The 13,096-nt window shown below is 35.4% G+C and overlaps 1 protein-coding gene across 4 annotated transcripts in view; it reads right to left on the reverse strand.

The window, feature by feature from the left end:
* Positions 1–11,023, reverse strand: part of LOC105226065 (leucine-rich repeat-containing protein 15) — a 130,112-nt gene extending 119,089 nt beyond the window's left edge. For 2 of the 4 annotated variants that reach the window (XM_049447097.1, XM_049447101.1), the window contains exons 1-2: positions 10,712–11,023; positions 8,968–9,452 (exon numbers count right to left, since the gene is read on the reverse strand). The gene's annotated coding sequence lies outside the window, so the exon portion shown is untranslated. Of the gene's footprint in view, positions 1–8,967; positions 9,453–9,540; positions 9,568–10,711 lie in introns of all 4 variants that reach the window. The other 2 variants (XM_049447098.1, XM_049447099.1) reach the window with 2 other exon arrangements.
* Positions 11,024–13,096: the final 2,073 nt, after the last annotated feature.

The following is a 13,096-nucleotide window of genomic DNA, read 5'->3' on the forward strand; positions in this document are numbered from 1 at the left end:
CTCAATACAGCCCAGAACTGGGCATCTCAAGGGAATCTAGGGTTAAACTCGGAGAAAACGGATTTGCTGGTGTTCACAAGTTTGCTCTCAAAATATACTTAGTAAATTGTGGTCTTAAATTGTTTGTCGTGGACAATATTGTGATGATATTTAAAACACTCAAAAGCAAACGTCGGAGACCCTATAAAAATATATATAAATGATCAGCATTACGAACTGAGTTCATCCATCTCGATCAGTCTGTTTGCCTGTCTGTATACATGCGAACTAGTCCCACGGTTTTTGAGATATCCATCTCAAATTTTGCACACGTCCTTTTCTCTCCAATGAGCTACTCAATGGTCGGAAATGACAATAAAGGACCGCTATAGCATATAACTTAGATACAAACTTAATGACAAAAATCAAGTTTTTGTATGGAAACTTCTTATTTGTGAAGTATTTTTTCAGAGCCTATTATAAAGCAAATCCGTTCGTCCGTCCGTTTTTCAATAATCGTGTAACCTAGATTTGGCAGCAATCGAATCTGAAATTGTATTCTATTGGTTATAGGATGCATTAAACATAAACCAGCGACTTTCGATAGGCCTTCATGTGATTCTTTGGCTAACTTTGTCGGTTTTTGACCCGCTGGTCGTCCAACCAAATTTCACCAATTTGCAAGTCCGAACTCTTAAGTATTTGCATTTTTAATTAGTTTCTCAATATTCTACTGCCAAATTGCATATGCATTTAATTAGGTACATGCGTTTAAGCAATGGACAACCGCAACCAGAGCCACGAACGAATAAAATCAACCTCTTCGACACGTACACCAATTAAAGTGCTGTATTCCACTGCTACACCGCACCACAAAACAACACTTGTTTTGCTGATGCCTCTGTTTATTGTTGTCATTGCCGGCCTGTTGTGTGCTCCTTCGGCACATAGCGAGCCTGATACCGACGCAACGTTCGTGGTGGCGCAAACTTCCGCCGGCAACTGCTTAAACTATGAAGACAGTATAAGCACAAGCTTCTGCTGTCTGCCCGCCCGAGTGACGTCTCGTAGAAATAACATACCACGGACGTCGACCACAGCTACGCGTCGTCTGCCAGTCCCACCACTTAGCTATTTTCTGCGACGAGTTGCAGACCGAGCGCTCAGCCTTGTTTTTCTGCCGGCTGTGTTGGGTTCTTTGGCCGCGAGTACAGCCGCGGCGCAAATGAAAATTACTTTTGTCTACGCCGCAAAGTCTGCCGCGAAGTGGGTTCGAGTTACGAGGTGGCCGTTGGCAAACAAGTGGGTACTGGCAACTTAAGCTGAGTTTTGTCTCGTGTCGTGTTTTTGCTTTGTTCCTGTTGTTTTATCGCTAGTTATCGCACAATTGCGAGCAGCGTCGGAAAAAAAACTTGTAGATTGTAGATTTGCACTGCGCTTCGAGGCGCTTAACATGCCTGAGCAGAAAACGACATCCTTTTTGGCCTTACCCACAGCGCCAGAGCAATTTTCTTCTGTTTTTTTTTTGCCAGCCTCACGAAAAACGCTATAAATAAATGCGAGTGGGCGAAGCGTTTCTCGAAACACAAAATTTCGTTCAAACTCTTTTGATTTTGATTTTTCTTTGTTGCTGCTCATCGAATACCAGGTTGCATGCCACATATGCGCTTAGTCACCCATTCGCTTGTTCGCTGCTTTTATTTGCCTTGCAGTCACGTCGACAACTTGCAGCATCCCGAATGCAAACTCACGCTGGCAAACCCGTGAAACCCATAGAAAAAAGGTGCAAAATGCAATGAATTTAACGTTGCTGATAGCTTGTCTATGCAAGGGTTAAAAACGCCAAGCTCATGAATTTCTACGCTCATATCCACTCGCGTGTGTTTGCTGTCATAGGTGCGAATAGCCAGAGGCAAAACTGGTTTTTGTGTGGCATTTGTGGCGGCAACAAAGGTTATATTGTGGGGCTGCGTGGTGGTACATAGCCGCAGATGAAAATAAAAGTAAAGAGTTCCATTGTAGGGTACACGGCAAGCGTTCCCGGGCTTCCGAGTCTCTGATTCTACCATAATACTACGATATTACAGTAATATTCGAGGCTTGTTTAGCTGGGAATCGAGTTTTAAACAATAAAAAAAAATAATAATTTCTTTAAGTACTTGTATATAGAATTTCTGATCCTACAAGGCATGCAGAGAATATTCGATTCGATTTCTTCATTCCATGTGTAGAAGTTCACGCAAGTGAGAGGTCCTATAAAATATATTTATATATAAATGATCAGTATAACGAGCTAAGTAGATTTAATCATGTCCGTTTATCTGTCCGCCCGTCCATCTATATATAAACGTACTAGTCTCTCAGTTTTTAGAGATCTGCATCTGAATCTTTGCATCCGTCCTATCCTCACCAAGAAACCGCTCATTTGTCGTAGCCACCTAGCTGCCATACAAACTGAACGATCAAAGCTCTTTTAAAGTATTTTTGTATTTGTGATATTTATTATAGCTTCGCTGCAAACAAATTTAATTATATTATTTTTTTTTTTTTGTTGATTGAGTTCTAGAACAATTTACTAAATTAAAATTGAATTCGTTCTCCAGAATATTTCTAACTTAGCTTTCCAGACTAACATTATGGTCGGTGTAGCTGTGGATTAAGACTTTCCAGCTTGTGGTCCTTGTGTCGGCCCCCATCAAAACCACACCAAAAAATTTTGGTTTATGAGCTACTTGAAATCTTCATAGAATTTTTTTGGTTTGCAAAGAGTTGGGAAATTTTGATTAATTTCATGCCACTCAATACGACTGGATCTTAAAATTGAAAATTTTCGCTCGGATTTTCGTTGGATGGGTCAAAACAGAGATTTTTTTGGTTTGAGTATATAAAACTCTTGAGATTATTTCTAATATAAACATTTTCAAAACTCGCCACTGAGTATGCATATTGTATATAACTTAGCTCTACTTGCATCACCGGAAGAAGGAAAGAGGAAAGTGGCGAATTAAACGAAAAACTTGCATAAATACACGGGTTTGAGATCATAAAGACGCAGTCGAAAATACTCTTCGTATTTTGTCAGTACATGTCGTTGCAGTCGTATAACTCCAGTGCTACCAGAAGGTGAGATTTTAAGCTTCATTCAACCAAAAAAATTAAATTCGTTGAAGTTGAAAAAAAGTTACAGCTGTTCAAAAATGTGTGAAAATAATGAAGAAATTCGCTGAAATTTTTGAATAAAAAAGGGAAGAATGCCACGCAATCCACCAATAAAATCTACATATTAACTGAGACAATGCTCTGTCAGTTCGCTCGCTTTCGTTCTAAAAATTTCGAAATTTCGATTTCCGCTGATGGAATAATGTCTCTAGCGGAAAAATAACAAAAAGTGGTCGACATATTTGTTTATTTATTTATTAATAAAAATATAAAAAAAAGTTGAAGTTTGATTAGAATTACGTAAAGTCTTTTTCGAGTACCAATATTAAGAAAAATTAATCAAAAATACAGTTGAATATTTTATTCGCTTGAATTTTCATATCTGCCAATAATTGGCATTCACTTTGTGTAAAAAATATTTGTGAATTTATGATTTCATTTAATTTAAATTATTGCAAACAATTTGTTACTGCTGTCGATATGACGGATGTATATACAAGTACCTATGTACATATTGTAGGTGTGTTTATGGGCAGCTATATGCTGAGTATACAAATTTATCATTTTAATTTTTATTATTATTTCCATATTCTACTTTCATACCCTATAAAGAGTATGTTAAGTTTGCCACAAAGTTTGTAACAACAAAAAAGAAACGTCGGAGACCTTTGAAATATATACATACATACATATTTAAGTAGCTGATCAGCGTGACGAGCTTGGTGGATTTAGTCTTGTTCGTCTCCCCGTCTATCTCTGAAATTCAGTTTCGCACACGTCGTTCCAAGAAACTGCCCATCTATCTAATAATTAATTATGCCGGTCTTGCAGCAAATGAGCGATATATAAAATTGCTTAGATTCCGATTCTCTGGTCGACGTTTTGTACACTAATGTATTTCCCTGCCTTTGGTCCTGGCAAGTGGCAAAAGTATAAAAATTTCGGTTACACCCGAATATAGCGCTTCCTTACTAGTTTTTTAATATTTAATTTTTTCGCATTTTAATTTGTAGACATGTGCATATTTTGATTTAATTTCCATTTCGATTTTTTGTTTAATTAATCTCAGCTATTTTTTCGCCGTTTCCGCTTTACAGCAAGAACTATGCTCGGTACACACGTCAAGCCAACTGGAAGGCGCGCAGAAATGTATTCATATCCAACAAATTTGGAAAAAGGTCCAATTTGGCAACACCACGCGCCGCACATAACTCAGGCACATGTGTATTTATATATTTCAAATAAACATATTTATATATAATCAGAATCAGTGTTTCATTTTGAGCTTATTGATGCACGCAGCAGTTGCTGTTGTTGTAGGCGATATCTCGTTCGCTTATCGTCGCCTCTTTATTTGGCAAATGCTGAGTCAGAAATTGTGATTCTTTCGCTTTTTGCTCATTTTCATTTTTTTTATTTACATATACATGCTCAAGTGTATGCATGCACATATGTATGTACATATGTATGCATGTATATTGGGTATAAAAATATTGTTGTTACCGGCGTTTTTTCCGTTTCGCACATTGCCTGTATCGCACAGCCAAATACATTAACGCCGCAGCGAACGAAGTAATAAAGAGAAGTGACAGCGCCAAAATAATGTGCGGCTGCAGAATGCCCACAGACACACACACACACACGTATTTTCATAGTATTGGTGGGAGAAAATCGGTTACAAAAAGCGCCGAGAATTTTGCAAAACAAAAACACTGCGAATATGCGAAATGACAGGCGAACGAATAACCAGACTAAAAGACAAAGAGTTAAGCCGCACAGCCGTGGGTGTGGCGAGCGTGCCGCAACTGCCTCAACGAAGGTACACTGTGTATATATATATGTATTTATGTATATATGTATGTACTCGTATATGTATGTAAAACATGCAAGACCGGCGTTTGAGGCGCTGTAAGCCAGCATTGTGGGCAGCGAGCGCATGCTAAAAAATTAAACAAACAACGCAAATATTCAGACAGTCATTTACATATTAATGCGTACATTTGTATATGTATATGTATATATGCGTTTGCGTATGGCACATTAATATAAGCATAATGTGCTGCCTGACATCGGCTATCTGCGAAAAAAACATATGGCCATAAGCATGCATAATCCAGACACTTGCATATGTGATATAAATCTGCACAACAACACAGCCATACGCATAATGCTTGTGGCAGTGAAGATGTATGCAACCAATTTTTTGCGAATTTAATTTACACTTACTCACATTTAAAGCTCAGTTTGTGCCTCATTTTCGCGAGCACTTATGTACCTACATATATACGAGTAAATGGTATATACATACATACCATTTGTGCGCGAATTCCAGCACAGACGTGATAAGCACCCTGAGGTTATCACTAAAATGCCAAAAAATTCCGTGAATACAAAAAAATTATTAACAATATTTCGCTGATTATTTATTATTAAAATGTTAAAGGTCTTAATACAAAACTTACTGATTTGTATATAAATAGCATTCATTGTAACTTTAAAATCATTGCTTTCACAGAAACTCGGCTAAAGCCTCACATTTTTGATAATGAAGTATTCAACAGCGAATTCGAAATCTTTAGATATGACCGGCTGAACAGCAAAGAGGGTGGTGTCTTGCTTGCTGCTCATTCTTCAATTCCATCTGAAAAAGTCGATGTTCCGCATGCAGACTTCATAGAATTTAAGTGCATTCGTATTTGCGCTAATAGTGGCCATATCTACTTAACTTTATCTTATATACCGCCTCACTCGGACATATCTGTATATATGAAGCATGCTTAATTAATAAATAATGTTTTCTCAAGGATTGGGTCTTAACCAAATCAATTTAATTTCAAACGAGTTTGGTAAGTTGTTAGATCTAGTTTATGTTGATAACGCTTCATTGTTCTCTGTTGTCCGATGTGATCCTTTGGTTCGGCCAGAGGACTCGTATCATTATGCTTTGGAAATTAATATCGAAACCATAGCCAACTTTGCTCATACTAATACACAAGACCTTTGTTTTCAGTTCAACTTTGCGAAAGCTAATTTTAAGAAGATTAATTACGAACTTTCTGAAGTAACTTGGCCAGTTACCAAGTTCATTCGGATAAGTTAGAGTCCGTTCAAAAACAATTTTTAATTTTTGCCTTAAATCATTTGCATTGGGATTTCAGTTTAAATCTTCCCCCCTACACTAGCCGTTTAAAACATATAAATCTCCTAGTCGTAGGGAGATGCTTGGTATAATATTTCTTGTAAAACTCATGAATGGGTCAGTCTGTGGCCAATCTCTCTTACCTGATATTAATTTTAACGTTCCCGCTCGCTCTACCAGGCAGTTTAGGCCCTTACTTTTAAAAATTTCTGGAACAAATTTTAAGTTAAACGAACCATTCCGCCGTATATGTCGTGATTTCAATTCTCATTTCAGCACATTTGATCTAACAGACTCACTCTTTACCATAAAAATATTATTTTATCTAACAAGTAACATTTAAAAATTATAAACTTTAATCTAATTCTTAATTTTGGCTGTTGAAATTTTTGTTTCTGTAGCTGAGCAGCTTAAGATCGCAACTCTGAAAATTTGCTTTTTTCGGCCTTCTAACTGCATACAACCCCATAATGCATAAGATCAACTCTTCTTCTCATGAATAAAGTATACTGTTGACACTTTCATATTCAATATCGTCATAGCAGAGCATGGCTAACCGATCTGCTTTGTCTGTGGCGTCAATTAACACGAGGACGCCCACGGTGAGTGCTGCTATAGTGTTGGCTTAGTTGGTTATATATCGGGAAGCAACCCGCTGCGCCTCATTGAGACACACCTTTACTATAGAGCCAAACCACATAACACACACCCATTGAAACATAGACATGCTCATATATACATATATGTATGTAAGTATACTTCTAGACGTGTGTGCATAAATAATACACAGGTTGGTTGTCACTCCGCCATGCGGGTTTCCACTGACCGCACGTTGCCGATAAAAGCTTACAAAGTCAACCGCAAATACCAACAACGCGCATACAGTACAACAACACGAGTGCGCAACGATGAACAAACATTAAAAGTGTTAACAATGAAGAGAATGTTGCTCGTTGAAAAATAGATCTGCTATTATCTGCCATTGAACTCTGCCAACGCTGCCACCAATATATATTTTTTTTGTTTTTAATTTTTTCCACTTTCATGTGGTCACGAATTAATTAGTGTGGAACTTCAGTTATACTAATTTGGTGAACTTCGTTTAGTCTCATTGCTCTACGTTTACTCTCATTACTCTTCGTTATACCACTGGAGAGCAGCTGTTCTTTATAACGATAATTGCAAGAAATGAATGGGTTGTAATAAGTAAAAACTATATCTCTATCCAGAAGTACATATAGTGCTAGTAAGACTTTTTTTACCGCAAGCAAGTGTTTTTGATTGTACAAATTATTCAAAGAGGGTGGAGAGTTCGTTGGCGATGAAACACGTCCAGGACGGCCATCAACATCAACTAATGATCAACACGTCAACATAGGTCAAAATTCTGAAGAAAGTGGTGCTTGAGAATCGATAATTATGTAGTAAGAGATCTTACTGTCATCGTTGGAATATCGGTAGGATTGGTGAAAATCATTTTGAAAGATCACTTGGGCCTAAGAAAAGTGAAAGCACAATTGGCTCCAAAATTACTACATTTTTTCGAAAAAAAAGCGTCGCGTTAGACTTTGTGAAACACTGCTTTCGAACGGTTTGGAGGTCATGAAACGTACTATTACCGACGATGAGTTTTGGATCTATGCTTACGACCCGTAAACAGACGATGAATCGGTCAAATATCGTGTCTAAAATGAGCCGAAGCAGAAAAATCACATCAAAGCAATCAAAAATCAAGGTTCTGTTGACAGTTTTCTTCGATTATCGAGTTGTGATGCACTCAGAATTCCTTCGACTGGCCGGCCAAACTATCAAGGAATACTATTTGAGTGTTATGCATCCTTTACGCGAATTTATTCACAAAAAGAGGCCGGATTTATGGGCAGATCACTCCATTATACTCCACATGTGTTCCACATACATTCAACTTATTACGATACACAAGTTCTGAAACATCTGATGCTACTATATAGAAACTTTAATAAATTCTGAGCTAAGAAATTCCGAAGACACGCATCTGAATGAGTAGATAATAAAAACCAATCAACTGTGAAGGCATAACGAGCGAACAATGCAAATACGAACGTACAAAGCAAGCGCCGAAACAAGCAAGCAATAAACGCAGAATTAAAAGGGACGACAAAGAATAAAAAATGCTTAAAAAACATTATTAATAAGCGAATATAAGCATGAGATTCAACAGTTACAATAACAACAACAGCAGTGATATACAAAAATAAATTGTTGTTAACAATAACAACACCAACACACTGTCAACATACAATATTCATTTGTGGTTGTGCGTTTAAGTCTCGTTTAAGGCTTATTTTTTGTTACAAACATATTTACGCTTTTAAGTGTGTATGTATGTATGTGTGTATATGCGTTGGCCGCGCTTGAAACGGGTTTTCTGATTTTTGTGATTGCGAAATTCTGGTCTAAACGTGCGACCAAGTTGAGGCATCGCTTGTGCCTGTGATTATATACCTAGCAAGCTTTGCTATATACAAAGGAATGCATATATATACATACTAAAGTGTGTACAGAAGTATATAAATGTGGATATATATATAAATGTGGATATATATATAAATGTGGATACGTATATAACTGACAATATGCTTATGCTAGATCAGACTGGCTTTGAGCCAAACTTGAATTTCGTATATAAGATTTCGCTATTGGATGCTTACCGTTTGAGCGCAAAAATCGTATGCAGCTATAAGTGGGTATATAGATGTACATATGTATATACATGTATACATATATTTAGTTATAGTAAATAGTGTTGCTAGTGCCTTGTTGCACTTTGCAGTTTGATTTTGCACAAAAACTATTTTATTTTAAAAATATTAAATTATACAGTCCATTTGTTTTTCACCTGTGTGTACGTGTATTTTAGTTTTGATATCGCATAAACATATATGTTTGCATTTAAGCACAATTTTACTAACTTTTTCTATTTTTTTATTAATTACATATTTATTTATGCACTTTTACTCCGAAACCCCTAAATACTAACCGAAACAAGCGTACAATTTTTGCTGAAGCTTGAAATTATTGTTATTTTTTTTTAATATTTCTTATTCACTTTTTGCTTAACCTCTTTTTATTTTTATTTGTGTGTTTTTTTCAAGCACTTTTTCCAAGGAAGCAACGTTAAAAACTTTGCTGAAGACTAAAATTTATTATTTTATTTATTATAATTGAGTATATATGTACATACATACATACATGTACATATGTATAAAGGTTTTGCTTATTACGGCGAATTGTTGTTTTTTTGCAAGTTTCTAATACGAAAAAATATTTATTGAAAATTTTAATTTTTTGTTTTTCAAAAACTTGTAAAATCCAAATTTTAAAAATTCTTTTCACTCACTCTAACTCGAAAATAATATTTGCCCAACTTACAGAAAAAAATAGGAAATTTTAAAATTTTTGATTTAACACTTTTCTATTTTTATTTTTCAAAATATTGTAAAATGCAAATTTTAAAAAATTATTTCCACTTGTTATAACACGAAAATAATATTGGTACAATAAAAAAATTAATTATATTTCAAAAATTTTTATTTATCACTTTGTTGTTAAAATTTTTTTTCCAAATATTTGCTACAAATCGAAAATAATATTCGCACAATTTTTTTAAAAAGATTAAATTTAAAAATTTTTGAATTAACACTTTTAATTTTAAAATTTTTACTTTTCAAAATCTTGCACAACGCAATTTTTAAAACTTTTTTTCACTTACTATAACTCGAAAATAATATTTGTGCAATTTTTTCAAATTATATTATTTATCAGTTTTATTATTATTTATCATTTTTTTACTTCAAAAAATTTTTTTTAATCTTTTTATTATTTCAAAATTTTTGTTTTTCAAAATCTTCTAAAATGCAAATTTTAAAAAGTGTTTATTTTCACTTACTATAACTCAAAAATAATATTTGTACTATTTGAAAAAAAAAATTTAATTTCAAATTTTTTAATTGATACTTTTTTATTTAAAAATTTTTGTTTTTCAAAATATTGTAAAATCCAAATTTTTTAAATTATTTTCACTTACTATAGCGAAAATAATATTTATACAATTTTTTCAATAAATATTAAATTAAAAAAATTTTTAATTGACACCTTTCTATTTAAAAATTTTTGTTATTAAAAATTTCGTAAAATTAATTTTTTTTTTAACTTTTTGTTTGCACAATATAGATTAGGTTATGTTATGTTACGCTGTTATATGTACATAAAAGAACTCGAAAATAATATTTGTAACAAATTTTCAAAAAATCTTCCACTTTCAACCACAATTCTCAACACTTCCAACTATAAATAGCAACAGTTTGGAGTGTTGCTCACACATTTAACGCCACTGTCGCGTGGTCACGCTTGTCAACTGCAGACGAATTTGCACCTACTCGCATACACACTTACTTCCACTCAGTACACTGAAAGTAAGACACACACACACTGGGCAATTCGATTACAAATCGCTCGCCCAAATGTGAGCCAGAAATTTTTGTTTGATTTTTTCCACACACTTCCGTTTGCTCAATTTACTTTATAAATAAACGGCATTATGCACAACGAAGTATAATTATTTAACTTGTTTCACTTGCTTGCAGTCACACAGGCAGCAACAAGCCACGCTAAAAGAAAATGCAATGCCTAGTATCCAAAGCGGCGCGTCCAAACTGGATCCAACGCGTCACGGCGACCGGTCAAAAACAAACTGAAAGCAACGTCAACTGTCTGTGGAAGCAACAGCCGAGTCGGCACGGCACAACACGACAAAACGCTGCTACAATGGCAGCGGCAGCGGCTGCGTCGAGCGCGGCTACTTCACCTGGCCGGCTGCGATGGGGCTCCAACAGCGAGGCGGTGGGGGGCCATAGGCGCCATGCCGCTGTCGAACTCGTACGTATGAACAACAATAGTAAGAACAACGTACGTTGGTAGGCAACATGTTGCGTGATGACTGAGTCAACATGTTGCACGAACATGTTGCGAAGTATTTGACTGTCTGTATTAATGTGTGTGGGCTCTGTGTTGGTTGTGGCACTTACACTCACGCATTTACATGTGTCACCTATAAAAATACACATACTTAGATACATATAAGTCCATAAGTAGGCAGCGGCAATGCAATTGTTGTCGTTGCATTGCTGTCTTGTAGTTGTTTTTGCTGTTGTTGTGTGTCTTGCATACCATTTTGGTTGTTTCTTGAAGAATCTTGAGGTGAAAATAATAAAAAAAACTGGCTGTACAATATATATACATATATGTGTGTATTTATATCTTCTTGGGCGTGCTTAAATGCGCTTTGTTGTTGTTGCTATTAAATTGATATTTAAATGCTACCACAATGTTAGTGTTGCTAAGAGAGTTTTTTATTTCTTGTTGATCACGTTTCATTTTGAATATGCGTTGTGTGTTTATTGTTGTTGTAATTTTAACTTTTTGGATGACATTAATATTCGTTGTTGTTGTTTTCTTTTAAATAATTGTTTTCTAATCCCAATTTGTGCGTTTTTGTTGTAATTGTATAGCTTGTTATTTTCACTGTTATCTTAAGAAGCTTTGGTGACAGAATCTTCGAAATCTTTTGACACTTTAATTCTCATTTTTGGATTATAATACCTATAATAAAAAAAAATGCGACAAAACTATCTGCCAATCTAGATATTATAAATGCTACTATAAACTGACGGCTTTTAACCACCCAATAATGGATTAGTAGTCAATGATATGCTGAAGACCCATAACTGTTTTCATAAAGAATAATAAATTCCCCTTTAAATTTTGAGCTCAAAATTTTTCCATCACGTAAAACTATTTTTGTCATTTTAGTAAATGCTGGCGGTTTGAGGCTTTATTGCCGTAGATTTCGCTTACGCGGTTATAGCCGAGTTTACAACGGCTCTTTTCACGGGTCTTTTCCAAGATTTGGCGCATGGTGATTATCTGGTCAGTTATTGATTTTCCAGGCCTAAAGCCACACTGTTAAGGTCCAATCAGTTTGTTGACGGTGGGCTTTAATATTTCACACAATACGCTCGATAGAACCTTAAATGCGATGTTGAGGAGACTTATCCCTGGATAGATAGGTCGGTAATTGCTATAAGAACTTCTTCATGGTCGGCCAATGGAACGTGCGCTCCATTACCATCGACTGGAGAATCAGCCAAATAAACAGAATAGCCGTATATCTATAATATATCCACGTCAAGATAATGCTTTGCATCAGATGAAGTCAGGAGTGCTATATTATGAGCTCAAAAAAAAAATTGGGTGAAGCATTACAGGCGAAAAACTCACGAAATTTGCAAGGCAATAACATTCCATCATGACAAGGCTCTGTCTCATGTTGCATGAACTGTCAAAAACTATTTTAAAAACAGGGTTTGGAAGTTTTGCCTCACACGCCAATTCGTGCGACCTTGATCCTTCTTACTACCATTTGTTGCGGTCGCTACAGAATGACCTCACTGGCAAACGGCGCAGTTCATTTAGGCTGGAATCAACAAATTGCAAAAAGATAGGAAAATTTTTTAACTTCAGAACGGAAATACTTTGAATAAGAGAGTTCAGGGTTTTTTTTAAATAAACGTTCCAATTTTGAACACAAAAAAAACGTGAATATATATAACTATAACAATGGTGCGACAATAGGTTGCATATTTCTCATTTGCCGTATTAAAGCCAGCAAAATTCACATTATGCTCGCCAGTCAGCCTCTCGCTTGCTCATAGATATTTAATTAACACTTAATCGCTATTGTCTGCACTTCGCTAATCACTCGCTTGTTCAATTTAATAT

The sequence above is a fragment of the Bactrocera dorsalis genome, chromosome 2 (genome assembly GCF_023373825.1).
Source record: "Bactrocera dorsalis isolate Fly_Bdor chromosome 2, ASM2337382v1, whole genome shotgun sequence".
NCBI lineage: Eukaryota > Metazoa > Arthropoda > Insecta > Diptera > Tephritidae > Bactrocera > Bactrocera dorsalis.